This window comes from Leopardus geoffroyi, chromosome E1 (genome assembly GCF_018350155.1).
Source record: "Leopardus geoffroyi isolate Oge1 chromosome E1, O.geoffroyi_Oge1_pat1.0, whole genome shotgun sequence".
NCBI lineage: Eukaryota > Metazoa > Chordata > Mammalia > Carnivora > Felidae > Leopardus > Leopardus geoffroyi.
The window spans coordinates 27,329,869-27,357,486 of NC_059330.1; the positions used below are offsets into that span (position 1 = coordinate 27,329,869).

The following is a 27,618-nucleotide window of genomic DNA, read 5'->3' on the forward strand; positions in this document are numbered from 1 at the left end:
TTCTAATGAGTTTCGAGTGAAAATTGTTCTTAACAAAACAACAACCTTAAGTGAGTTAAACTTCTAAATTTTTTGTTTTTGTTTTTTATTTATTTTTTTTTAACTTTTTTTTTTTTTTTTTTTTTTTGAGACAGGGAGAGACAGAGCATGAACAGGGGAGGGTCAGAGAGAGGGAGACACAGAATCCGAAACAGGCTCCAGGCTCCGAGCGGTCAGCACAGAGCCCGACGCGGGGCTCGAACTCACGGACTGAGAGATCATGACCTGAGCCGAAGTCGGCCGCTTAACCGACTGAGCCACCCAGGCGCCCCTGTTTTTGTTTTTTAAATAGACTGCACACCTAGCATGGAGCCCAACGTGGAGCTTAAAGTCACAACCCTGAGATCAAGACCTGAGCTGAGATCAAGAGTTAGATGATCGAGTCGCCCCAAGTGAGTTAAACTTCTAGAATTCAGTTATTTTTTTTTACCTTTCTTTCCTTTAGAACTTCTGAAATGTCCTCTTTAAAACATATATGGTAACATTATATATTCTCACTGAGCCATGTAGCTTAAATGTGCTGTATACGAACTGTAGCTATTTAATTACTGAACTAACTTCACACTAACAGAGCAGGATATTTTTTATGCTTTTAAACCACATCAGATACTGGCTTCTGAGTTGTTGAGACAAGGCATTTATTCTTTAATTCAATTCAGAGTAGTCAAAAGTCCTGATAATAATATGTATGTTTTTAAAAGAGTGAACATAGTATTCTCTCCCTCTCTCTCTTTCTTCCATTCAAAAAATACTAAGCATGGGGCACCTGGGTGCCTCAGTTGGTTAAGTCTCTGACTACGGCTCAGGTTATGATCTCACAGTTCATGAGCTCAAGCCCTGTCTGGCTCTGTGCTGACGGCTCAGAGCCTAGAGCCTGCTTTGGTTCTGTGTCTCCCTCTCTCTCTGCCCCTCCTCCACTCATGCTCTGTGTCTCTCTCTTGCTCTCAAAAATAAATAGACATGGGGCGCCTGGGTGGCTCAGTCGGTTAAGCGTCCGACTTCAACTCAGGTCACGATCTCGCGGTCCGTGAGTTTGAGCCCCGCGTTGGGCTCTGGACTGATGGCTCGGAGCCTGGAGCCTGTTTCAGATTCTGTGTCTCCCTCTGTCTCTGCCCTTCCCCCGCTCATGCTCTGTCTCTCTCTGTTTCAAAAATAAATAAACGTTAAAAAATAAATAAATAAATAAATAAATAGACATTAAAAACAAACAAACAAAAAAACCACTAAGGACTTATTATGTGCCTTGCTCATTCCTGTGGATACAAAAACAATAAATCACATTCCTTGCTTTCAGAGAATAATTCACAATGACGTGGAGGAGGCAGACAAATAAGCATATAATATGGAATAATAAACATAAAATATACACATGCGATATGTTAGACACACACAGTATATAAAGGAAGGCCATAGGGGAGGGGCCATGAACTAAGGAGAGAGGAAGGAAAGAAGGCGGTGGTTTCCCTGGAGCAAGGGACATCTGAGCATGTGATATTCCTTTGAATTAATTTATATGGAGAGAGCTCCTTATATTTTGTAAGTAAATACACATTTTTTAAAGTATTTAAATGTCCTGAATTCTTCACATGGCATTCCAGAATCTTCATAATCTGACCACCAACTTTCTCCCCAGCCTAACATTTGCTATTTCCTTTTGCATCTTTTGTGCTCCAGTGGTGTCTAATTGCTATTCTAAATAGGTCAGTGTTGGCTCACACTTTCACACTTTGGAGCACGAGGGTCCCCTTGCTGGAGAATGAAATGGCTCCTGTCCCTACACTCTTATTTAGCTATCACGTCCTCTGTGAAGCCACCCTTAACTCTCCAGCCTGGGTAGACACCTGACCTTTGATCACTAGAAACATTTGGGCACACACCTAAAGTTTCCTGAATAGAAGACTCATCTACAGTGTTTATTAAAAAGCATATTCCAGGACCTCGGAACTTCCATGGAAAAAGCTTGGTGATCTGTTTATTTAACAAGTCACCCAGGGAATTCTCTTTGCAGAAAAGTTTTGGAAACATTACTCTGTATTATAGCGCTTCTCATATTACCATTATTTGAATGATTCGTCTTTCAATAGCCTGCAAACTGCATTTCTTCATTATATTCCCAGTCCCAATACAGTGCACAACTCATGGAAGGGAGCAAATCATGAATAAATGAGAAAATCTAATTAAAAATGTTTAATCTACTCTATTTCTTGTAAGAGTCCTAAAAACATTAAGAAAGCAGTTTTCTGACTTCCGCATTCTCTTGTTCCTGATAACTATGCTTTAGTCTTGGTTAAGTTGCTCTAAAAGGTGTTTGTGCTTCTCAGTGCCTCAGCTAGCCACTTATTTCCCATTATCCAGGTGCTACTTACCAAGGTTTTACTATGCTGGGATTAAGCCTCAGTTTTCTGTGAATGAAGTGAGAATGTTAATAGTGCCTATCTCATAGGTATTTTCATGAGAAGTAAATGGAATAATACAGGTAACACTTAGCACAATGTCTAATATTAAGAAAGTGCTAAATAAATGAGGTAATAATAACAAAGACCAGTTAGGTTTTTTTTAAAGCTTATTTATTTGGGGTGCCTGGGTGGCTTAGTTGGTTAAGCGTCAGACTTTGGTCCAGGTCATGATCTCATGGTCCATGAGTCCAAGCCCCTCATCGGGCTCTGTGCTGACAGCTCAGAGTCTGGAGCCTGCTTCAGATTCTGTATGTGTGCCCCCTCTCAAAAATAAATAAACACTGGGGCACCTGGGTGTTTCAGTCGGTTGAGCATCTGACTTCAGTTCAGGTCATGATCTCATGGTTCATGGGTTCAAACCCCACATCGGGCTCTGTGTGGACAACTCAGAGCCTGGATCCTACTTCAGATTATTCTGTATCTCCCTCTCTCTCTGCCCTCCCCTGCTCATGCTCTCTCTCTCTCAAAGATAAATAAACATTAAAATTTTTTTCTTAAATAAATACATAAACATTAAGAAAAATTTTTTAAAGGGGTGCCTGGGTGGCTCTGTGGGTAAGTGTCTGACTCTTGCTTTCAGTTCAGGTCATAATCTCACAGCTTGTGAGTTCGAGCCCATGTAGGGCTCTGTGCTGACAGCACAGAGCCTCCTTGGGATTCTCTGTCTCCTCTCTCCCTGCCTTTCCCCTGCTTGCTCTCTCTCTCTCTCAAAAAATAAATAAACCTTAAATTTTTTTTTTTTTAATTTTGAGAGAGAGAGAGAATCCCAAGCAGACTCTGCTCTGTCAGCACAAAGTCTGATATGGGGCTGGAACTCACAAACTATGAGATCATGACCCAAGTGTAAATCAAGAGTCCAACGCTCAACAGACTGAGCCACTCGGCACCCCCAAGACCAGTTAGATGTAGTGATTATGCCTCTGTGAAGTCCAAGTACAAGTAAGGAATCTACAATGTGATGCTTTGAGCCATTTCCATGAGGGGTACACTTTAAGACTTTAAAATCCCTTTTCCTGTTTTCTCATTTCAAAATCCTTTCTGATTCAGCCTCTCTTCCCCTATTGTTGTAATAACCCACATGTCACGGCAAAAGATAATTTTATGAAGAGAGCTATAAGAGTGGCATACTAATATGAACTTTGTCCCTTTTTGGAAGTCTGTCCTTGGAGGTTTTCCCTAAATATTTGTCTTTCAAATTCTTAGGATCTTATAATGTCTAGTACCTGGCCATGAGACCTGATTTCCAAAGGATCAGAACTTTAATTGCCATCTTGCCATCCCCCTCCCCCAAGATGTCCAGTTTTAATACATCAATACCAACGTGTTATTGATTATGGTTATCTATTAAGGGTATGATGATAGCCAAATATTCTGGGTCCAAAGAGACAGCAGGTTATCACCTGTTGACTGTTTAATAGATAAAGAAATGCAAAATGACAGAAGGCTATGCTGTTGCCTAATCCTGGAAAACAAAAGAAAAGAAATATTAACCCAAGAGATTTGGCTACATGCCCAGGGTGCTTAAGTGATAATCCAGAATAATTCTCAACTCCAAGTAATTATCCCATCCCCTTTTAAACCTCCTCACTCAGCACATTTTTCCCCTGCTAAAGGCCAATCTCCTTTAAAATATAATCTTTACCTACTTTAAACCTACCAGATCCTTGAGGAGCTTCCTAGTTAACCTTTTGAGGTTAACACTTTGATCTCGACAAATTTGTAGTTTTTCCAAGCCTTGATATATGCTCCACTGAACTCTGATGCTTTCTGTAAGGTTCAGATCAGGGTAATCTACGGGAAGGTGTAGGTGTAAGGAAAGTGGTCTCACCAAAGTCTACCCATCCTAGACCTAGAGGGTATTATGCTAAATGAAATAAATCAGACTGGAAAAGACAAATATCATATGATTTCATTTATATGTGGAATCTAAAACACAAAACAGGGACACCTGGGTGGTTCAGTCAGTTAAGCCTCCAACTTCAGCTCAGGTCAAGATCTCGCAGTTTGTGAGTTTGAACCCCACGTCAGGCTCTGTGCTGGCAGCTCGGAGCCAGGAACCTGCTTCAGATTCTGTGTCTCCCTCTCTCTCTGACCCTCTCCTGCTCTCTCTTGCTCTCTCTCTCTCAACAATAAATAAATATTAAAAAAATTTTTTAACAAAACAAATGAATAAACAACCAAACAAAAAGCAGAACCAGACCTATAAATAAACTGATGGTTTATTTATAACAAACTGATGGTTGCCAGAGGGGAGGGAGGTGGGAGAATGGGTAAAATGGGTGAAAGGGAGTGGAAGATCTAGGCTTCAGTTACGTAATGAATAAGTCACAGGAATAGAAGGTACATCATAGGAAATACAGTCAGTGGTATTGTAAGATGACAGATACCTACACTTGTGGTGAGCATAGCATAATGTATAGAGTTGTGGTTTTAAAAAATTTTTAATTCCAGTATCGTTAACATACAGTGTTCTATTAGTTTGGGGCATACAATATAGTGATTTAACAATCCCATACATCACCCAGTGCTCATCATAACAAGTGCGCTCCTTAATGCCCATCCGCATCCACCTTCCTCGGGTAACCATCAGTTTGTTCTCCATAGTTATGAGTCTGTTTCTTGGTTTGTCTCTCTCCCATTTGTTTTGTTGATTAAATCCCACATATGAGTGAAATCATGTAGTATTTGTCTTTCTCTGATTTATTTCTCTTAGCATTATACTCTCTCTAGCTTCATCCATGTCATTACAAATGGTAAGATTTCTTTTTTTTTTTTTTTTTTTTTGTGGCTGAATGATATTCCATTGTGTCTGTATATACCACATCTTCTTTATGCATTCATCTATGAAAGGGCACTTGGGCAGCTTCCATAATTTGGCTATTGTCAATAATGTATAGTCTTGTTGAATCACTATGTTGCACACCTGAAACTAATGTAACATTGTGTGTCAGCTACATTCAAATTAAAAACAAACTTAAAAAAAAAATCTATCCATCCTAGATCTATAACGTAATGAGACTTGAACTACAGAATGAACAATAAGACACAATGTACTAAAAAAGGGGGAAAAAAAGCCCTTTGCACAGTGAAGGAAAGCATCAACAAAACAAAAAGGCAACCTATTAAATTGGAGAAGATATTCGCAAATGATACATCTAATAATGGGTTAATATCCAAAATACATAAAGAACCTATATAACTAAATACAAAAATAACAAATAATCCAATTAAAAATGGGCAAAGAAACTGAATAGATACTTTTACAAAGAAGACATATAGATAGCCAACAGACACATAAAAAATGTTTAATATCGCTAATCATCAGGGAAATGCAAATCAAAACCACAGTAAGATATCACCTTACATCTGTCAGAATAGCTAAAATAAGAAACACAAGAAATAACAAGTTTTGGCGAGGATGTAGAGAAAAAGGAACTCTTGTGCACTGTTGGTGGGAATGCAACTGGTACAGCCACTGTGGAAAACAGTATGAAGTTTCCTCGAAAAAGTTAATAATAGAACTACCATATAATCCAGTAATTCCACTACTGGGTATTTACCCAAAGAAAATGAAAACACTAATTCGAAAAGATAAGTGTACGCTTTATGTATTGAAGCATTATTTAGAATAGCCAAGATATGGAAGCAACCCCGTTGTCCATGGATAGATGAATGGATAAAGAAGATGTGGTATTAAGAAGGAAAAGGAGAAGAGAAAGGACGAGGAGGAGGGGGTGGGGGGAGATGGAGGGAAAGGAGAAGTAGAAGTATACATATACAATGGAATATTACTTAACCATAAAAAAGAATGACATCTTGGCATTAGGAACAACATTATTGGACCTAAGTGAGATAAGTCAGTCAGAGAAAGGCAACATGATTTCGGTCATATGTGGAATTTAAGAAACAAAACAAATGAATTAACAAAGAAAAAGACACAAACAGTTCCTAAATACAGAGAACAAAACTGGTTGCCAGAGGGGAAGTGGGAGGGGGGATGGGTGAGAAATAGATACAGAGGATTAAAAGCACATGTGCGCTTACACACACACACACACACACCCCACACACCTCAAAGCTAATGTATTTTAATGTGAAACAACCATAATAGCGACATGAATCTGAATGTGTTTTGGCCCTTATTTCACTTTGAGATGCACTCAAGTACCTTTAGTTGGAAATGCAACTTACTTTTCTTTTTCCGACTCACTTCTCAAATCAATGACACCATGTCAAATGATTTATTTATCTGGAATACATTTGCATGCCACTGTGTGGTCTGGCCATCTTTTCCAGATTTATAAAGCATTTATTGAGTACCTACTACGTTCTGGGTACATTCTCAAACATGCTTTTTTTTTGTTCAGCTTATTTTATGGATAAGGAAACAAAACCTTGGTGAGGTTGAATCTCTTGCCAAATTTTCAACATAATTCAAAATCTAGTGCTACACAATCACTTCCTCTACCAAAATATAAAATGCAAGATATTTTTTGTAAAAGAGATTGAGAAATATTTTTTTCTTATTTTTCACATTTTTTTCATTCAGGAAATATTTATTGAACACTTACCATATACCAGACACTTTTCTAGATACTAGGAATGCATTCATGAACAAAACAAAGATGCAAAGCTTATATCTAAATGGGAGGAGAGTGAAAATGATCATGTCAGTTGTCAGTATGTAAGACGGCAGTAAGTGCTAAAATAGCTCCACATTGCCCAGTAATAAAATTCCTGCCTCGTTTTTCTTGTCCTAGAAATCAACACCTTTTGTAATTTTTACATGGCCAATCACTTCCTCCTTAAAGAATTTTTTTCACTATATACAAAATCAACTACCTCAATGGTTGTTCCTTCTCATTGTTCTTTACTGGTTCCTCTTCATTTCTCTGACCTCTAAATACGGAAGTGTTGCAGGATTCAGCCCTCATATCTCTTCTTGGTCTATATTCATGTTTTATTCTGTCTCACAGCTTTAAATACCATCTATGCACTGATGACTCCCCAACATATATCTCTATTCTAGACCTCTCCCCTAAATGTGTGAGTGTCAGATCTTGGATATCTGATAGAGATCTCAGGCTTAACAGAAAATGACTGCAATTTTATCACAAACTTCCAATCGCTCAGGCCACAGACCTTGGAGTCATCCTTGACTCCTTTCTTTCTCCTATCCCCACATCCAGTTAGTGAGCAAATCCTGTCTGGTCTACCCCATATCAGTCCATTTCTCTCTGATTTCACTGGACACCCTGCCCTGGCCACCATCAACTCTCATCTATATTATTGCAGTTTCCTAACTGGATTCCTTGCTCCTACCTTTGCCCCTTCCATTCAATGATCCAATTAATTCTTTTAAAATAAAAGTTAGCTTGTGTCATTATTTTTCTTAAAACCCGCCAATGGATTCACATGCCACGTTAAGTAAAACTACAAAGCTCAAATGGCTGTCAAGGGCCTCGATGGTTTCAACCTGCTATTTCTCTGACATCATATTCTATTCTCACCTCCTTCCTTGTCATATTGCCAACACTTTGGCCTCATTGCTCTGCAAACATACGTCCACCTCAGAGCCTTTGAACTTGCTGCTCCTTCTTCCTGGAAACTTCCTACTGATTATCTCATGGCTCATTCCCCTAACATACCTTAAGTCTCTACTCAAAGTCACCGTAGCAGTGAGTCCTTCCCTGAGTATCCTACAACGTATCCTTCCTCTTACCCAGCTTTATTTTTTTCCCCACAAAACTAGTCACCAACTGATATACAATGTTTGCATATTTGCTTTTTTCCCTTCTTCTTTTCTTTACCCTAGAATGTAAGTTCTGAATATAAGTTGTAGGCCGACAAGGAGATGCCTATTTTGTTCACTGCTATATTTCTACACTGGAACAATGTCTGACACACAGCCAATACTGATTAGATGAATGACTATCAGGAGGCAGTTATTTTCAAGTGATGAAAATCCAAGCCTAAATTATCTAAAAAGACATAAAAGAAGGTGAGGCGCCTGGGTGGCTCAGTCAGTTAAGCGTCCAACTCTTGATTTCGGCTCAGGTCATAATCTCACCATTCATGAGTTGGAGCCCCTCATCGGGGCTGGCAGTGCAGAACCTGATTGGGATTCTCTCCCTCTGCCCTTCCCCTCTCTCTCAACATATAAATAAATAAATAAATAAATAAATACCAAAAAAGAAGGTATTGGCTTAAGTAGCTAAAAAGTCTGGGAATATACTGGTTTTAGGCACATCTGGAGTCAGGGGGTTAAACGATGGTATCAGGACCACAGCTCTCTGGATGTCTCTGATCTTCCTATCTCTCTGCTGGCTTTATTTCCAGGCATACATTCCTTTCATGGTAGGAAGATGGTGACCAGCAGTGGCAGGTTAATGTCCTTATAGCTCCAAGGACAAAAAGAAACTTCCCATTCCCAACAATCTAAAGTCCTGACATGCACTGGCCTGGATTGCTCACATGTTCCCCACAAAAGAATCACTGTGGCTGAGAATGCAACACTTCGGTTAACCGGGTGCCAGTCATATGACCCCTCCTAGAGCTGAGGGTGGAGCCAACAGTACAAACTCCAGATTTAATAATTTGTATTGCAGAGCTTCAAACATGTTTGAGTGCTCAGCTGAGTCCATCCCTGGTGTGTGAAACTTGGGACTATGACACATGGGATGGGCCATCTGTCACATGCCCCTATTTTGATGCACTGGGCTCCTCTGAACCCTGAGAGACTGCAGAGGTGCCCCCTCTCTATTAAAGCTAGCAGTCAGGTGTGAAAAGACACCAGACAAGGCTCAACCTCACAAGACAACAGGGATCCCCATCAGCATCTGCCTCAGCTCCTCTCCTGGATTCTAGATCAATAACTACATTAAGTGGCAGCATAATTGAGCTGGGTCTGAAAAAGGAGGAAAGGGACTATTCCCAAATGGAGCTGTAAAAATGAGCCAGCATGTTCCAGTAGGAGCCTGAGAGTACTCATGGGATGAAATTTTGAGGGTGCTTGATCAAGGGAGCCAGACCCTAACACTGGAAAAAGTACAGTTTATTGAAATCTCATATCTCTACCCTCCCAGGATATGGGATTTAATATTGAGCAAGAACCCCAGGGGATGGTGCAAATTCACTGCTAGGGCCGCTCTTAGAGACATGGAGAAAGTGATGGTCCACTCTGAATGAAGTCAAAACATCTGAATTGCTCTGACAGATGGTAGAGGAAAGAATCAAGAAAGCGAGAGAAGTAAACACATTAGAATAGATATTTTGTGAGGCCGGATGACCTACCAAAGGATACTACATGTATGTATATTACATATACCCAGACAATGCTACATTTGTCAAAGCTATCAGGAATATGCTAGTGAGAGAGGCACCAGCATCAGTTAAAGTTTCAATGGTGGCTAGGGTTACCAGTAGGAGAGACTGTCATAGGGCTTGGCCCACTGACAAAAATGGGCCTGATGGGGCCCTGAAGCAGTAGAGACTAGGGGGCAGCACCTAACTACCATAAGCCAAGGCGGGGGTGGGCGGGGATCCCACAATTATTGCCATGACCAGCAAAGTGGAATGGCAGCCAAGGGGGCTTGACTCAAAGAAAGCTGTGGAGATGGTTAATAGAATCCTAAGGGGCAAAATAGATAGGCACCTAATGTGGGTATTGCTTAACATACATCATCCAAAGAAAGCAGGGATGGAGAGCACAAGGCTGAGAGCAGTTGCCCAATAAAAAGCCATGATTGGGGCATCTGGGTGGGTCAGTCGATTGAGTAGGCGACTCTTGATTTTGGCTCAGGTCATGATCTTGCCGTTCGTGAGATCATGCCCCACATGGGGCTCTGTACTGACAGAAATGATCCTGCTTGGGATTATCTCTCTTCTCTCTCTCTCTCTCTCTCGTCTCTCAAAATAAATAAATAAACTTAAAAAAAAAAAGTCATGATTGGGGAACCAGCAAGAACTCCACTTGAACTACAAGTTATGGCTCCTGCCTGGACATTTTTAATCCCTGTGTCCACGGATGAGCAAGCAAGACTCACCATCTTGGCAAAAGTAATTGGCTGTTGTTACAAAATGGCGGGAAGGAGGAATATGTATGGGACTCAGGTGATCCACTGAGTGTTTTATATAGTATCTCCTTGCCCAACTAAGAATGTATAGGGACAAGTACAGCAACCAAAGCCTGAGAAAGGTATGGTCACCAGTGGCTCAGACCCATCAGAAATGAAGGTTGTGTTTCACCACCAGGTAAGTCACTGAGACCAATAGAGATAATAGATAAGGGCAAATAAATTTAGAATAGATAGTGGAGAAGGGAGAGAATTAGTACCACTTGTGGCCCCAAGGCCACTGCAGTGACAAGGACTATAGTTCATCCTACTAACCTCCCTCTTCTAAGTTTCTCTGCAAGAAGAAAGACCCACCACAGTCCTGGAGGAGCTGATCCCCAAATGTGAAGTGGTGGATCTGGATGGTGAAAGGGTGGACTGTGACGGTCAGGAAGATGTACTACTTGGATCCCCCTTCAAGAAAGAACTTCCATCCAGCTGCAAGGGGAGCAATTAGCAGATGATCTCCAGCTGCAGTGTCTCAGACTATACTCAATTTTTGAGCTGAGGCCATGCTTTTCCCTGGAAAATAATTGAACACGATGGAAATATGAGAGCCTGACTAGTTCTGCCCAACAGAGATACCCTCTGATTGTCAATCTTTACTCCAGAGCTTGCAAGTGAGTTGGCCAAAACTTTGTTCTAAGCATCTCCTTATTCAATCTTTTTTCCTCCCTACTTTTCTTTCACAAGTGGCAGATCCACACCAGGGTCCAGAGGCTTTACCTGTCCTATCCTGCCTCCTCCCCCTTGTTTTCTATTACAGGCATTTCACCAAAATCAACTCCTTACACTCTAAACTCCATCTCAGTGTCTGCTTCCTGGAAGATGCAACTGATACAGAGGATTACAAAAGATGGCTTCCTGCCTGTATGACTTTGGACAAGCCACTCAGTCTCTCTATGCTTCAGTTTTCTCAGTATAAATGAGGATATTAGTACCTCTCTCATAGGGTTGTTGGGGGCTTAAATGTGATATTTAAGAGATTTATGAGAATTAAATGAGAGAATGCATGTAAAATGTCCAGCAGTCTTGCACATGTGATAAATGTTAGCTGTTATGCTGATAGAAGAGATAAGGCAGACTATTGGAATTTTTTAGGTTTCTCCCATCCAGGCAGATATGTTCATTTGCCTAGCACTGGAGAATAGTTATTAGTTTTTTCCCCCAGTATGATTAACATCTTCACCTGTAGTGAGAAGTATTGGTTATGCCAAATCAAGACAGTAACAATAGACCCGAAAGTAATTATAATTGTTTCTAGAAATGTGATTTTTTATTAATATAATAATGACAATCAAAATTTGAGATAGAAATTGAATTGTGATTTTGTAACTGAATGTAAATTTACATGTTAAAACAGGAAGAACAATATGCATTTTCCATATCTAAAAACAAGGATGATTTATCCTCCTGCAATGAATTTTGATGTAACATGCATGGGGTCACTGCTGTGATACATTTTGGTTTTCAATAATATGTGGTGTCCTTTTTATTCATTTTTATTTTTTTTATTTTTTTTTTTCAACGTTTATTTATTTTTGGGACAGAGAGAGACAGAGCATGAACGGGGGAGGGGCAGAGAGAGAGGGAGACACAGAATCGGAAACAGGCTCCAGGCTCCGAGCCATCAGCCCAGAGCCTGACGCGGGGCTCGAACTCACGGAGCGCGAGATCGTGACCTGGCTGAAGTTGGACGCTTAACCGACTGCGCCACCCAGGCGCCCCTGTGGTGTCCTTTTTAAATCAAACTTTTCATTTAATCTCATTCTCGTGTATAAACATGTACACATCTATTTTGGTTACAGTTTTCACAAAGGTAGGAAGAGAAATACCAATAGGAGCTTTATCCAAAAGGTTAGAAGAGTCTAATTCAGCAAAAAAAAAAAAAAAAATGTTTATTAGTCCAGTGGCTAAAAGTGCCTATTATGTTATTTGAGCTGACTTTAAGTCTCATCTGAACTACATTTATGGTGAAAGGCATTCATTAAAGTACTTATTGGGGCGCCTGGGTGGCTCAGTCGGTTAAGCATCCAACTTCGGCTCAGGTCATGATCTTACAGTCCGTCAGTTTGAGCCCCACGTCAGGCTCTGTGCTGACAGCTCAGAGCCTAGAGCCTGTTTCAGATTCTGTGTCTCCCTCTCTCTCTGACCCTCCCCCGTTCATGCTGTCTCTCCCTGTCTCAAAAATAAATAAACGTTGGGGCGCCTGGGTGGCGCAGTCGGTTAAGCGTCCGACTTCAGCCAGGTCATGATCTCGCGGTCCGTGAGTTCGAGCCCCGCGTCAGGCTCTGGGCTGATGGCTCAGAGCCTGGAGCCTGTTTCCGATTCTGTGTCTCCCTCTCTCTCTGCCCCTCCCCCGTTCATGCTCTGTCTCTCTCTGTCCCAAAAATAAATAAACGTTGAAAAATAAATAAATAAACATTAAAAAAATTATTAAAAAAATAAAATAAAATAAAGTACTTATTACTTCCTCTGGTGAGTCCCTCGGCTAGTGGAATTTTATTTTATTTCATTTTTTGAGCCAATTTTTTAAAAATTTAAATACAATGTAACATTGGTTTCAGGAGTAGAATTCAGTGATTCATCACTTACATACAACACCCAGTGCTCATCACCAGTTCCTTCCTTAGTACCCACCACACTAGCAGAATTTTTTTTTAATGTTTATTTATTTACTTTGAGAGAGAAGAGTGCAAGTGGGGGAGGGCAGAGAGACAGGGAGAGAGATGAATTCCAAGCAGGCTCTTCCAGGAGAGCCCAACAGGGGGCTCAAACTCATGAACTGTGAGATGATGACCTGAGCCAAAATCAAGAGTTAGACATTTAACCAACTAAGCCACCCAGGCACCCCATGCTAGTGGAATTTTAAAAGACATGTAAGCTGAAGGATTTACTTAATTATATTCTGCATTTGATTTTAATGGGGAAACCAATCATTACAATGCACTAAGCCATGAGGTAGAATTACCATCCTTTAGGAGAGAAGTTGACACTCTTTTATGTTTAATTTGGTAATTTTTTTTTTTTATCACCATGCCATTTTCTGCATCTGTTGCTGTTCAAATTAATTTTGAAGCAATTTTCTTACTGTAGATGGACACTGTGAGGATGAAAAATTCTCACCCTGGAAGCATCCTGATACTTTATTTAGCCTTTCCACCAAGAACTCACCCTGAAAATCAGATTAATAAATTCACAAATGTACACATCATTTCTGAAAAAAAAACTTTTTTAACTCTGCGGGTCTAGTCAATTAAAACAAGAATGATTGCCTTTTCTGTTTCTTAAAATATTATCCTAAATTTCTGTTTCAACCACTGTCCTAACAATCTCCTTGAAGATCAGTTGAATATAAAATCATAAAGATACACCTGGTCCAAAACAACAATTAAATACATCGTCTCTCCTTCTACTTTAAAGACACCGAAGCATAACAGTATATAGTCTACATGTGCCATACCTAGTCATTAGTTGCTGTTTCGCAAAAATAAAGCCACTGGCATATCATGTAATGTTTCTTCCTGATTCACTGCTCCTCCCTGTGACTGTTTAGAAGCTCTTTCTATCCCTATATTTGCTTCCAACATTGCACACATTTTCTTCTCGTGCTTAAAAAGAAATGTCAAGTTCCTGATCTTTTGTTAAAGATTCATTGCCAGAAATGGTTTCACAGCAGGAGCCTTCGTAGGGAGAGAGTTGGCTCACATTCCTGCTAAGAACTTAACCTAGGAATGATGGAAAAATAATTATAATCAATGTCAGAGAGCATATGGGTTTCTACCGAGAAGCCTGCCAAATAAGACCCACACTAATCCTTCCCATCTACTATCAGTCAGTTGACTCTAGCGGACAAATTCCTCATATTTGAATAAACGAAAGCCCAAATCTCACACATATTTCTCCCACATCTTAGAGGTTTCTGAAAGAAACCAGTAAGTGCCTTGCATATTTCTTAAGCTTAGTTTCCATAAACCTACAGTTACTGTGTTTTCATGTCTATAAATGTGGTAGTGCCTTATTTCTACTTCATCCTTTAACCTGGGTGATCCATTATGATCAGTCTATAGATAGTGGAAGAAATGAGGCCATTTAAAAATATACACTGAAAAAAACCCCACATTTGAATAGCATTGCACTTTGTGTTGATGTGTCTTTCAGCTGGATACACCTCAACAGTATGTATCATTTCTGAAAGGGGAATAATGCTGAGCTGATTAAATGCAGGCAGAGACACCTGGTGCATATCATTATGGAATAAGGTCCTAGATGATTTAATTAAGATATTTATTGGTAAAGAGTGGCTTTCCAAACATTTTTCCACTGCGTTTATGTTTCACTTTGCCATCTACCCTGCTTCGCTTTTCTTGGGTTATGTGCCAGGTAGTTTATAAATATATATATATACATATATATTTATATAAATGTATATGTATATATGTGTTTGTGTATATATATATATATATACATATATATATTTATATATATATGTATATATATAAATATACACACATATATTTTAGGAGAGGATTTTCTGTTTGCAGAATCCCAGAACAGAGGGAAATCAAAGGCAGATTTGAATTTTCCTCACAAGCCTCTGTATTTCAAACATTTAAAGCCCTAGAATAATTTGCCTCTTTTCTACACAGTGGAAAGATAAAATCAAGCCTGTCTTAAACCAGCATTCTATTATTTTTGTAAGTGTAAATAAATCAATAAACACAATAAACATATTGCATTCTTTCTGGCTACACAATGCAGAGAGTAGACAAGGGGGGGGGGACATTCTTATTAAATATTGGTGGTTCTTATTTCCGATATTTACAGAATTTTAAGCAAAGAGAGAAATGAATTGGAAATGAGGTTGCTGTTTGCTATTATGGAGCCCCATTTACAAATCTAGCATTTAATTAAAGATACAATATATTTGGCAGCTGCCTCTTTATCCTAATGCCCTTCTACTCCTATTGAGATATTCAATATAGCTGTCTGAGCATTCAAGTCATATTGTAAAACAAAGATTTTTAGAGAGGAATTGTATATTGACATGGTTATTCCCCTAGCCATGCAACTCAGCCGCAACTCCCAGTGCTAAATTTACAAAGATGAAATGGCATTTTCCCCAAAGCTGCATTGTCAGCTGTTAGGAAGACTTGCATTTCACTTCTTATTTCCTCCAGCATAGTTTGTAAAACCTTGTGAAAACTCCAAGATGACCAATATCCCTGAAATAAACAGGGTGCAATTCTGTATTTACAGACTAAAATGAACCAGAAACGGACATTCTCACATAGCAACTATTGAGAGCAGGATGAAAACCGGAACTCAAAGACTTTAAGGTTTTTGACTCACAAAAAAATTCTAGCTATATTTTCTCTGTAACTGGTTCGACAGGACCTAGAAATCTAATTTGCCAGATACTGGTCCCATGTATTTTGTGAGGATACTATGTATGTTACCAAAATGCCTCATAATTCAATTTATGAGGTAGCCAAATAAGATTATGGGAGCTTTCTTTCTTTCTTTCTTTGAGCAGGCTGTGCTATGCTTATTAATAATAAAAACACCTCACCCACCCGTTCACTATAAAGGCACTATAAATGCCCTAGTGAATTATGTTCCCAAGTTTATTAGTAAGTTCGTTGCTTAAAAAATCCAAATGGTTTTTCCTTAGGCACAATGGTATAAATGGTAGTTATATTCCAAGCATAAACCCCAAATTTGATTGACCTCTAAATCATAGGAGTAAGACCAGTCTGAGTTATGGTTGCTAGGAGTCACATCTCTGCTGATCATTCTCCATTTATCACCTGCTCTGTGCTTTGAAAGGCTGGGCTACAAATGGATTCATTCACCTGCATTTCCTTGCAGGCTGGTTTTTACTTGGTTTTAGAAAGAAAGGGCATGGATCATCGATGAGAGAGTAAGAGGAGAGTCAGGATGGGGTATTTCTTTGGCTATTCCTATCCTGCTTAGCTGTTGCCAATCTGGCAGTGGCTATGTTTCTCCGGACTACATCTCTAGCTGGGTGGCCCTTCCTCCAAAGCTCCAGCTCTTACTGGGCCATAGGGACACCATTCATTTGCTTCCTTTGTCCTCACCTTTTGGGGGGTATAATCGCTCCATGCTCATGCCAGTCTTTGGTGTCTCAACATCCTGTGTTGGTTCTCATAACCCTGCCCATGTCTCAGTTAGCAATTCCTTCATTAGGGGCACCTGGGTGGCTCAGTCGGTTAAGCATCTGACTCTTGATTTTGGCTTAGGGCATGATCTCACGGTTTGTGAGTTTGAGTCCCACATCAGGTTCTGGGCTGACAGTGCAGAGCCTGCTTGAAATCCTCTCTCTTTCTCTCTCTGCCCCTCCCACACTCATGCTCTCTCTCTCACTCAAAACTAAATAAATAAACATTTTTTTTAAAAAAAAGAAATAATTCCTTTGGGTGCCTGGATGGCTCAGTTGGTTAAGTGTCCAACTTCCGCTTAGGCTATGATCTCGCTGTTCATGGGCTCGAGCCCCTCATCGGGCTCTGTACTGACAGCTCAGAGCCTGGAACCTGCTTCAGATTCTGTGTCTCTCTGTCTCTCTCTCTCACAAAAATAAATAAACATAAAAAAAAATTTTTAAAGAAATAATTCCTTCATTAAAATATCTTCATTTGTATGATCCATCAAGATCCTGACTAGGACAGTGAAGGATGAATGGGAAAAAGAATTTCTTATTTCTTTCCTGGGTGCAGATGTTGCTGCCAGAATTTCAAGCAGGATCATTCATGTATCTAAGAGATACTAATTATGCTCTTCTTATGTGCCATTCAGTGTGAATGAAACAGATCTAGTCCCTGCCTTCAAGGAATTGACATTCCTACTTGGGAAGACAAACTTAGTAAATACACAAACAAGTAAACAAAATGGTTATATATTCTGGGAAGTATAGTTTAGGAAATACACAGGATGCACTGATAGAGGATCATTGAGGAGGCAGGGCCATTTTGGATAGGGTGGTCAGGGAAGGGCTTGTTGAGAAGGTGACATTTCACTGAGACCTCAAGGTTGAAGAGGAGACAGCCACTAGGAAAAGAGCTGGCAAAGGGTGGAGAAGACGTGTTCCAGGCAGAAGTTGTTGAAAGTGTAAAGGCATGGGTGGGAGGAACGAACGTGGTCCACAAACCAGGACCTGTGGCAGCTATTTGACTTCGAAGGAAATTGATGACAGATATTTGCAAGCCACATGGGGGGTTGAGGAAAGAAAAGTATGACTGGAGTAGAGGCCAGGTGGAGAATGGTACAAGATGAGGCTTGAAAGTTTGCTCAGAGAGCTCAGGGCAGAGCCCTGTAGGCCAGCATGAAGAATATGGATTTTATTCCAAGTATAATGGGAAGCCATGAAGAGTTTCAAAGTACAAAGTGATACAATCTTGTTGGGATGAGCACTGGGTGTTGTACCTAAGCCAATGTGACAATAAATTACATTAAAACAAAACAAAACAAAACAAAACAAAACAAAACAAAACAAAAAAAGTGTTACAATCTAGCTGCTCTACGGAGAAGGGCTTCAGGGGAAAACAAGTGGAACTGGGGAGAAGAGTCAGAATTCTATTACAATCCAGGACGAAGATGACTATGTTTTGCTGTAAAGAGGTGGGAGTGGAGATGTAGAGAAGCAGACCTCTTCGAGTTTCATGTTGGAGATAGAGCTGACAGGACTTGATAGGGAAGGGTTAGGAATGGGGTGAGGCCGGGGAAAGGGAAGACTCAAGGTGACTCCCAGGTTTCTGGCTTGGGCCACTGGCTGAATGGTGGAGATGTTAACTGAGAGGAGAAAGACTAGGGGAAGAATAGGGATGGAAAGATTGGTACGGTGAACATGTCTAAGAGTCACCCAAAGGTAAATGTCAAGCAGGCAGATGGCTCTCAGAGCCTGGGGCTCTGAGGACAGATTTGAGTTGCTTCTTAGTCAAGTATATTCCTCAGGCCAACCTGGCTTAGGCCAAAAGTGATCTCCACCAGGCCTGGATATAGTCACTAGAAAGCCATATGGGGTTTAGGTGTAAAGCCCCATTTAGTAAAAAGCATGCCTAGATCTTGCTTTGTCATTAGTGTACATATTTTCTTTGAAAACCTCAAAGAAGGAAATGGCTGGTTGAAAACAAGATTTGAGAATTCCTAGGTCCCTGATTAAACACCATCATAATCTTGCCTCTAGAGTTCCTATTTTAACATGACTTAATGGTATATTTAAAGAAGAGCCTCCAGAGTCCAGTTTGGCAGACGTACAATAATGTCCTTATGGGGAGGCACCCATAATAAAATATAAGGTTCCAAGGCTTTTCATTCCGGTTGTCATGGCAACAGCAGCAAGGGCTCTGGAGGTAGGAAGAAGGAAGAGGGAGGCAAGTGGAGAAACCAGGAGCTGTGGTGTGGTGGCTGTTAGTCTTGGGAAGATAATTAAAGACAGATATTTGTAAGCTGAATGGAGAACATACCCTATAAATTCAGGCAGTTATAAGTATATAGTTTGTAATTGGACAATTTGTTCATTCTAAGGACCGGAAATACACTTAAAAGCTTTTTCAGACCTGGGGCCTGGGAGTACATCATGCAACTGTTCTATCCCCTGTGCCCATTGCACTGCCTGGAGCTCCATGTACTTGAATGAATGAGCACATGAGTTCCCAAAAGAAGAAACACTACTTATTTTATTTGGGTTTTAAATTGCTAGGTGGACAGATCCTTTGGGTAAAGATTCTATTTTACATCAAAACCATATACATCTTAACTACAAGTGTTGGTGAGGATACGGAGAAAAAGGAACCCTCATGCGCTGTTGGTGGGAATGCAAACTGGTGCAGCCACTGTGGAAAACAGTATGGAGGTTCCTTAAAAAAGTAAAAATAGAGGGGCGCCTGGGTGGCGCAGTCGGTTAAGCGTCCGACTTCAGCCAAGTCACGATCTCGCAGTCCGTGAGTTCGAGCCCCGTGTCGGGCTCTGGGCTGATGGCTCAGAGCCTGGAGCCTGTTTCCGATTCTGTGTCTCCCTCTCTCTCTGCCCCTCCCCCGTTCATGCTCTGTCTCTCTCTGTCCCAAAAATAAATAAACGTTGAAAAAAGAAATAAATAAAAATAAATTAAAATAAATTAAAAAAAAAAAAAGTAAAAATAAAATGACCATATGATCCAGCAATTCCACTACTGGGTATTTACCCAAAGAGCACAAAAACACTAATTCAAAAAGATATATGCATCCTTATGTTTATTGCAGCATTATTTACAGAAGCCAAATTATGGAAACAAGTGTCCAGCGATAGGTGAATGCATAAAGAAGAATATATATATATATATGATGGAATATTACTCAAACATAAGAAAGAATGAAATCTTGCCATTTGCAACAACATGGATGGAACTAGAAAGTATAAAGCTAAGTGAAATAAGTCTGTTAGAAAACAACAAATAAACACAATATGATTTCACTCATATGTGGAATTTAAAAAACAATAAAAACAAAAAAGGAAACAAAGAGACAAACCAAAAAACAGACTCTTAACTCTAGAGAACAGTTACCAGAGTGGAGGTGGGTGGGGGATGGATGAAATAGGTGAAGGAGATTAAGAATACACTTATCATGATGAACACCAAGTACTGTATAGAATTGTTGAATCATTATATTTTACACCTGAAACTATTATAACACTGTGTGTTAACTATACTGGAATTAAAATTAAAAAAAAAATTTTTAACGTTTATTTATTTTTGAGACAGAGAGAGACAAAGCATGAACGGGGGAGGGTCAGAGAGAGGGAGACACAGAATCTGAAACAGGCTCCAGGCTCTGAGCTGTCAGCACAGAGCCCGACGCAGGGCTCGAACTCACGGACCGCGAGATCATGACCTGAGCCGAAGTCGGCTGCTTAACCGACTGAGCCACCCAGGCGCCCCTAAAAAAATTTTTTTAAAGCATATTCATATTATGGTCAGTAATTATAGGTGCCAAGCCTAAAAGGAAGACTCACCCCCAAACCAAAAGACCAAGTCTGGAAGTCTCACTCTCTAGGACTGATTCTAACAATCATTCACTAACTGTGGATGGGATATTATATAACTACATACTTCTGATGAAGGTCCATTATATAATAGGCTTTGGATTAGATTCCTGAGGTGATTAAATATTATTTATAAACTGAGGATCCAGGCACTTGGGTGGCTCAGTTGGTTGAGTATTTGACTCTTGGTCTCAGCTCAGGTCTTGATCTCAAGGTCATTGAGTTCAAGCCCTGCGTTGGGCTCCATGCTGAGCGTGGAGACTACAAAACAAACAAACAAACAAACAAACAAACAAAATGTTTTAAAAATAAATAAATAAATTGAGGATCCTCAATGTATTGAAAGTTGTGAAAGTGAAGAAAGGTGACAGTGTGGACAAGAGATTCCTGTCAACCCTAAAAATCAAGGCTACATGGAGAATGAAAATTCGTTCAAGGGTATATAGTACATCAGGTGCTCACAAATATCCAGACATTCAAAAGGGCAAATCCCCAATGGTGTGGACCCGTCCATAGCCTATGCAAAATACCTCTCAAAGCCTTTCGTTTATTTTTGCTCTAATTCTGTGCTCACGAAGCAGCCAATATTGTAATTACTAATTCTGTTTCCTTCAGATGCTGAAGAGAGTACCCTGGATGAGAAACACATATACCCCAATAACTGGAAAAGTATATCCTACTTCTTCAAGTTGCGCTGAGGATAAAATTCAAACCCCACCAAGATCGCACAGACCTTGTGATCTGGCCACTACTGATTTCTCCAAGCTCAACTCCCAATACTGCCCCCCTTCACTGTAAGTTGTAGTCACACTGGTTCCTTTCCATTTCTGAAACACTCCAAAATTTTCCCTGCCTACAGCCTTTGCCCTTCTAGTTTACCTGAGAGCAATGCTTTTCCTCAGATCCCCCTATGGCTGGTTACTTCTTACCAATCTTGTCTCAGCTAAATGCCACCTCCCCACACAGGCTTTCTGTGATTTCTGTGCCTACCATTGCAACCCTTCCCCTTTTATGCCCCCCCACCACCACCACGGTCCCTAGCTGTCCCTTAGCCTGTCTTATCACTATATAATCTCTTGTTTACTTTTTTATTATCTGATTCCCAAACTGGAATAAAAGTCCAACATAGCTGCAGCCCCAGCAATGACCACAGAGTTAATACTCAATAAATACTTGTGAAATCAAGTGAATGGGATGGGGCGAGAAATGACATATGAGCTGCTCTGCACTAGAGAGAAGAGATACAAATAGGGAGTGCGATCTGAGATAAATGGAACCTTCCCTTGTGCCCACAATGTAACTTCTACAAAGCACCATTAAAGTACCAGTCATTGCATATATTTTTGGTTTTGTGTGTCCCTTTACCCCAACTCCAGTGTAGACCATGAACAACTTGAAAACAAGAACCATCTTGTTCTTGTTGGCATCCCCAATGTCCCAATAAATGTTCACCGGATCCCTCAATTCCCTGCTGAGGGAAATCGACAGTTCAGAGAAAAAAATAGAGATTTCCTGTTAGATGAGCTTTACTTAATTGGCTGGGTAAGCGCCTGCCAGAATGAGCAGTTTCTATAAGAATACAAAAAGATACACCGTATGGTAGTGGCAGCACCAAAAGATAGCCTTAGGTGAATCCTTTAGCCCTCCATCTGTAGTCTCCATCAGCACCCTCCAAGTAACCTCCAAAAAGATTTCAGGCAACCCCCCAGCCAGATGGCGGGCGTGAGCTCTTCCTGCCTAGAAATGCTACCACCATGTCTGTCCATGGAAATCAGACAGAAACAGCGACTACTTGACAAAAGTCCAGAAACAGACTTATAAAAACAGCCTAGCTGAAAGTAAGGGTGCACAAAGGAAGCACCAGTAAAGACCAGCATTCAACAAGGAGTGACTGGAAAGAACTGTTTAATGTTTTAAACACTGCCAAGCTGAGTAACATGAGACCGAACTTGTTATTTTGCTCGACTATATATAGTTTGCATCCTGGAATTCACTCATACTATATATAGTAGAGTTTTATTCATGCACTCCAACTGATTATGTGTGCTGGGCTGAAGTGTTACAGTGGTGCCAGAAATGAAGAGAAAATGGAAATCTTCCACAGACCTATGGGCATGTTCTTTACGCCCACTGCCATTTTCACTAATGCGTGGCGGCGGCAGAAAGCTAATTGAGACCAGCCATGGAATAACAGGCTAGAACCTCTGCTGCAAAGAATGCCTCTTTTCAGTCTTTTCCTTGTGGAGTATTTATTTATTTAAGAACTGGCTATGGTCATCATTCAGAAATACAAAGAGGGTTTAAAGGCCCAAATAATTACCCAGCTTTTATAACAAAAGAATAACACAAAAATAGTTTCTTGTCCTGTCTCACTCAAGAAAGCCAGTTCTATTAAACTGCTCATCATTAGCTGTTTCATAAATCTCAGTCTTTGGGATTTAAGTAATTTTTACTTAACTGCTGCTCTTTCTTGATTAAAATAGCAATTGTTCTGACCTGCTTCCTAAAGTAAAATGTTCTCTGAATAGCCTGTTTTAGGCTGAGAAACTCATTTTAATTTTGAGTCTCAGGTCTCTTTTAAAAAGCTACTTTTGGTCATCTCCTTAAAACTGGAGATGTCTGGTAAAGTTCCTAAAGGGTCTTTACTGAGAGAGTAGTGTGGTAGACATATTTAGTGTTTTTACTGCCCAGCATCTATCATCCCTTATTGACAATATACCCCAGTTTCCCTTTGGGGTATTATTTCTCTCCTTTCTACCAACACACTTCCCATGAAGCACACTTCACTCCTGTGCCCACAGCACAGCCAATGGTAGCATGCTATCTCTTTGAATACAGGGATGGATTGGGAGTTGAGCACATGGTTCAAAATAGGCCAATCAAAACCCATAAGACTCGGGCAGCTGGGTGGCTCAGTCAGTTAAACATCTGACTCTTGATTTCAGCTCAGGTCATGATCTCATGGTTCATGAGTTCAAGCCCCACATCAGGCTCCATGCTGACAGTATGGAGTCTGCTTGGGATTCCCTCTCTCTCTCTCTCTCTCTATCTCTCTCTCGGCCCCTCCCCCACTCTCTCACTCCTCAAAATAAATAAATAAACTTAAAACCCATAAGACTCAATTCTGGGACTTTTACTGGAGCTCTTTGAGGAAAAGGTAGTCTTTTTTCTGTAATTGGTTGTGGTGGTCTTGATTGCCCATAGCTGCCAGAGACCACTGGCAACTATAGAACAGAACTAACTCAGGAAGTAGAGCTGAGGATCCCGATCCCGATCTTCCAAGTATTTTTTATTTCAACTTAATTTTGTTTTTCATGATTCCAAACTAAAAGGTATACACAAATAGATTCTACTCTTTCTCTTGCCCCACTCCAGCTCTTTTCCTTAATGGGTAGTAATTTTTATTGTTTTTGGTTTATTCTTCCAGTGTTTCTTCATGCAAATAAAATAAAATATGAATATATTTTTTACTTCCCCCTTTTTGTTCTGCATGCATTTTATTTCTTCAATATATGTTCATTCAAGGAATACCCTTCTTTGAAATTCTATGGTGCCTTTGATTATTCCTGGTTGCTTTCCACATAATATTTGAAATGGCTCAGAGCCTTATTTAGCATATCCTACCACTTCTCTGCTTTGTTACCCTGGAGACATCATGATTTAATACTGGAGAATCCTATTTCACCAGAATTAGAGAATTCAAATTGAGGAGCTAAAATGAGGGTCCAATGCCAAACTAAAAAAAAAGACTTTCTAGAAAGTCTAATCTGAATACTACCAAACAGAGACTATTTCAGGCAGTGGAGGAAAAGTAGAGGGGGATGCCAAGAAGCCTAATTTTTTAGACCAAAAACAGAGATTGGCAGTGACAGGTACCTGAGCAGATAACCCAGAAAGAAGTGTATACATTGCTACCAAATGATCCATTATTTTGAATAGATGTCAAATTCAGTTCTTTTGGTTGGTCAGAAATCTCTGATCAAAGTAATACACTGACCCACATGATCTCTTTTTTTTTTTTAATTTTTAAATGTTTTTATTTTATTTTTGAGAGAGAGAGAGAGAGAGAGAGAGAGAAAGAGACAGAGTATGAGTGGGGGAGGGGCAGAGAGGGAGGGAGACAATCTGAAGCAGGCTCCAGGCTCTGAGCTGTCAGCATAGAGCCTGAGGTGGGGCTCGAGCCCATGAACAGTGAGATCATAATCTGAGCCGAAGTCGGATGCTTAATCAACTGAAGCCAGGTGCCCCCATGCACATCTTAATAGAAGTAAATGAGCTAGGCATTCTGTTCTTTTATCCTTTAAGCATTAAATAAATAAATAAATAAATAAATAGCATTTATCGCTTACTTTCTTTGTGATCTAAAATTCTAATCGGGGAGTTAGAAGAGTCATGAGAAATTTTTTTTTAGGTAAATATATTTGCCAATTGTGTTTTACCAAGCTACAAACCCCAAGGAATGAATGAAATACTAAGCAGATGTTCACAAAAAAAATAGACCTTATAACAATATACTGCAGTAGTCCTCTCTCCCCCACCTTATCCACAGGGATATATTCCAAGACCTCCAGTGAATGCCTGAAACTACCTTGGAGATATTGTAGGTTTGGTTCCAGACGACCGCAATAAAGCAAATATCACAATAAAGCAAGTCAAATGAATTTTTTGGTTTCCCAGTGTATATAAAAGTTATATTTACACTATACTGTAGTCTATTAACTGTGAAATAGCATTAAGTCTAAAAAAAAACACCAATGTATATACTTTAATTTTAAAATATTGCTAAAAAAAATGCTAGTCATTGTCTGAGATTTCAGTGAGTGGTTAATCACTGATCACAGATCACCATAACAAATATAATAATAATGAAAAAGTGTGAAATATTGGAAGAATTACTAAAATGTGACACAGAGCAGAAAGTGAGCAAATGCTATTGGAAAAATGGAACCAATAGATTTGTTCCCTGCAGGGTTGCCACAAACCTTCAATTTATAAAAACACACTATTTATGGAGCGCAATAAAGTGAAGCACAATAAAATGAGCTATGGCCATACATACATACCTATGACACAGTTTAATTTACAAACGAGGCCCAGGGGCACCTGGGGGGCTCAGTTAGTTAGGCGTCTGACTCCTGGTTTGGGCTCAGATCATGATTTCAAGGTTTGTGAGTTGGAGCCCTGAGCCCTGCATCAGGCTTCGTGCTGATGGTGCCGAGCCTGCTTAGGATTCTCTCTCTCTCCCTCTCTCTCTGCCCCTCCTCTGCTTGTGCTCTCTCTCTCTCTCTCAAAAATTAATAAATAAACTTAAAACAGCAACAGATGAGGCACAGTAAGAGATTAACAACAAAAACTAATAATAAAATAAAGTAATGATATATTGTAATAAAACTTACGTGAATGTGGTCCTTCTCTCTCAAAATATTGTACTATATTCACCCTCCTCCTGATGATGTGAGATAACATGCCTATGTGATGAGATGAAGTGCGGTAAATGACCTAGCCTTAGGCTGCTATGGACCTTCTGAGAGTCAGAAGGAACATTTGCTTCCTGACCACAGATGACTGTGGGGGTGGAGGTGGGGGGTGGGGAACTGAAGTGGCAGAAAACAAAATCCCAGATAAGGGAGGGGGCAGGGGATTAATGAATAGTTTTGGTAAAACGTAGCCTTTGTAACTATGGGATAAAGCTTCATCTTTTCTGTCCTAAAAATGAAATATTTGTTTGCTGGTCAGGTGATGTTGTGAATGCATTTCCAGATGCTGGATCTTAGGAAACAATTATTGAACATACTTTATTCTCAAATATGTGCTACTATTAATTAAGATAAATGTTTTATGCTATTGTCAAATTTCAGTAATTTTGTTTTGGGTGCAAGAAAGCCACCAAAAACATTTATTTTGGAGCTAATGCTATTTTTCTAAGAAAGCACATTTTATAAAAGCTAATTCAGCATAAACTTATTCTAGTCTTAAATCCATAGACTCAAAATGTGATTTGGCTTCCAGATTTACACTTGTTTCAATTAAAAAAGGTTTCAATTAAAAATCACTAAGTTATGCCTAAACATCAATTAATTTTTGCCTCAGGGCATGAACCATTTCTATATTAAGTAGCCTAATAGAAAACACTTTACTTTAAAGGTTTTATTTCTTCACTAACACACCATGTGTGAAAATACATTCTTGGCACAATATATTATACAATAGAGTTTGATTACTTACGCATGTTTCTGACATTTAAAATACCTGTATTGTCTTCAGGAGGTAATACAGAGTATGTGAGGCTATAGACTACAAACAATAGAAAAACAAGTTGGTTCACAATTTGAATAGACTGGAATGTGTAACCAAAGAACAATGGAGACACTCCTTGTTTGTGGCTTTCTTAGAATGTAGTAAACAACCGTCCTTCAAGGACCGGGTCAGCAACCAAAAATTGTAACAAAACAAAATCTTAAGGAAGCCTTGCAGAAGAGAAACTAGTACATTAGATGAGTAATCCGGGGGGGGGGGGGGGGGGGGGGGGGGAGGGGGTGCGGGGGGAGAAGGAGACAATGAAATCCACAAGAAGATTTGGCCATCTAGAAACCTGGATTTATAGCGGCACCTGGGTGGCTCATTCGGTTAAGTATCCAACTTCAGCTCAGGTCATGATTTCATGGTTTGTGAGTTTGAGCCCCACACCTGGCTCTGTGCTGACAGCTTAGAGACTGGAGCCTGCTTCAGATTCTGTGTCTCCCTCTCTCTCTGCCCCTCCTGCACTCACCCTCTGTCTCTGTCTCTCTCTCTCTCTTGCAAAAATAAATAAACATTTAAAAAAGTTAAAAAAAAAGAAACCTGGATTTATATACATTTATATAATACTAAGGGCATTTGATTCTGCTATGATGCCGACCTAAAAGATAGTGGAATTAAAAACAAAAAACTGCAATAATTAGTACAATCGCTCCTTTGTTTTTCTTCCCTCC

The 27,618-nt window shown here is 39.9% G+C and overlaps 1 long non-coding RNA gene across 1 annotated transcript; it reads left to right on the forward strand.

The window, feature by feature from the left end:
- The first annotated feature begins 383 nt into the window (after positions 1-383).
- LOC123604498 lies at positions 384-21,983 on the forward strand. The gene is made up of 2 exons (XR_006715348.1): positions 384-431; positions 21,263-21,983. It is a non-coding gene; the product is annotated as an uncharacterized LOC123604498 (long non-coding RNA).
- The last annotated feature ends 5,635 nt before the right edge of the window (positions 21,984-27,618 follow it).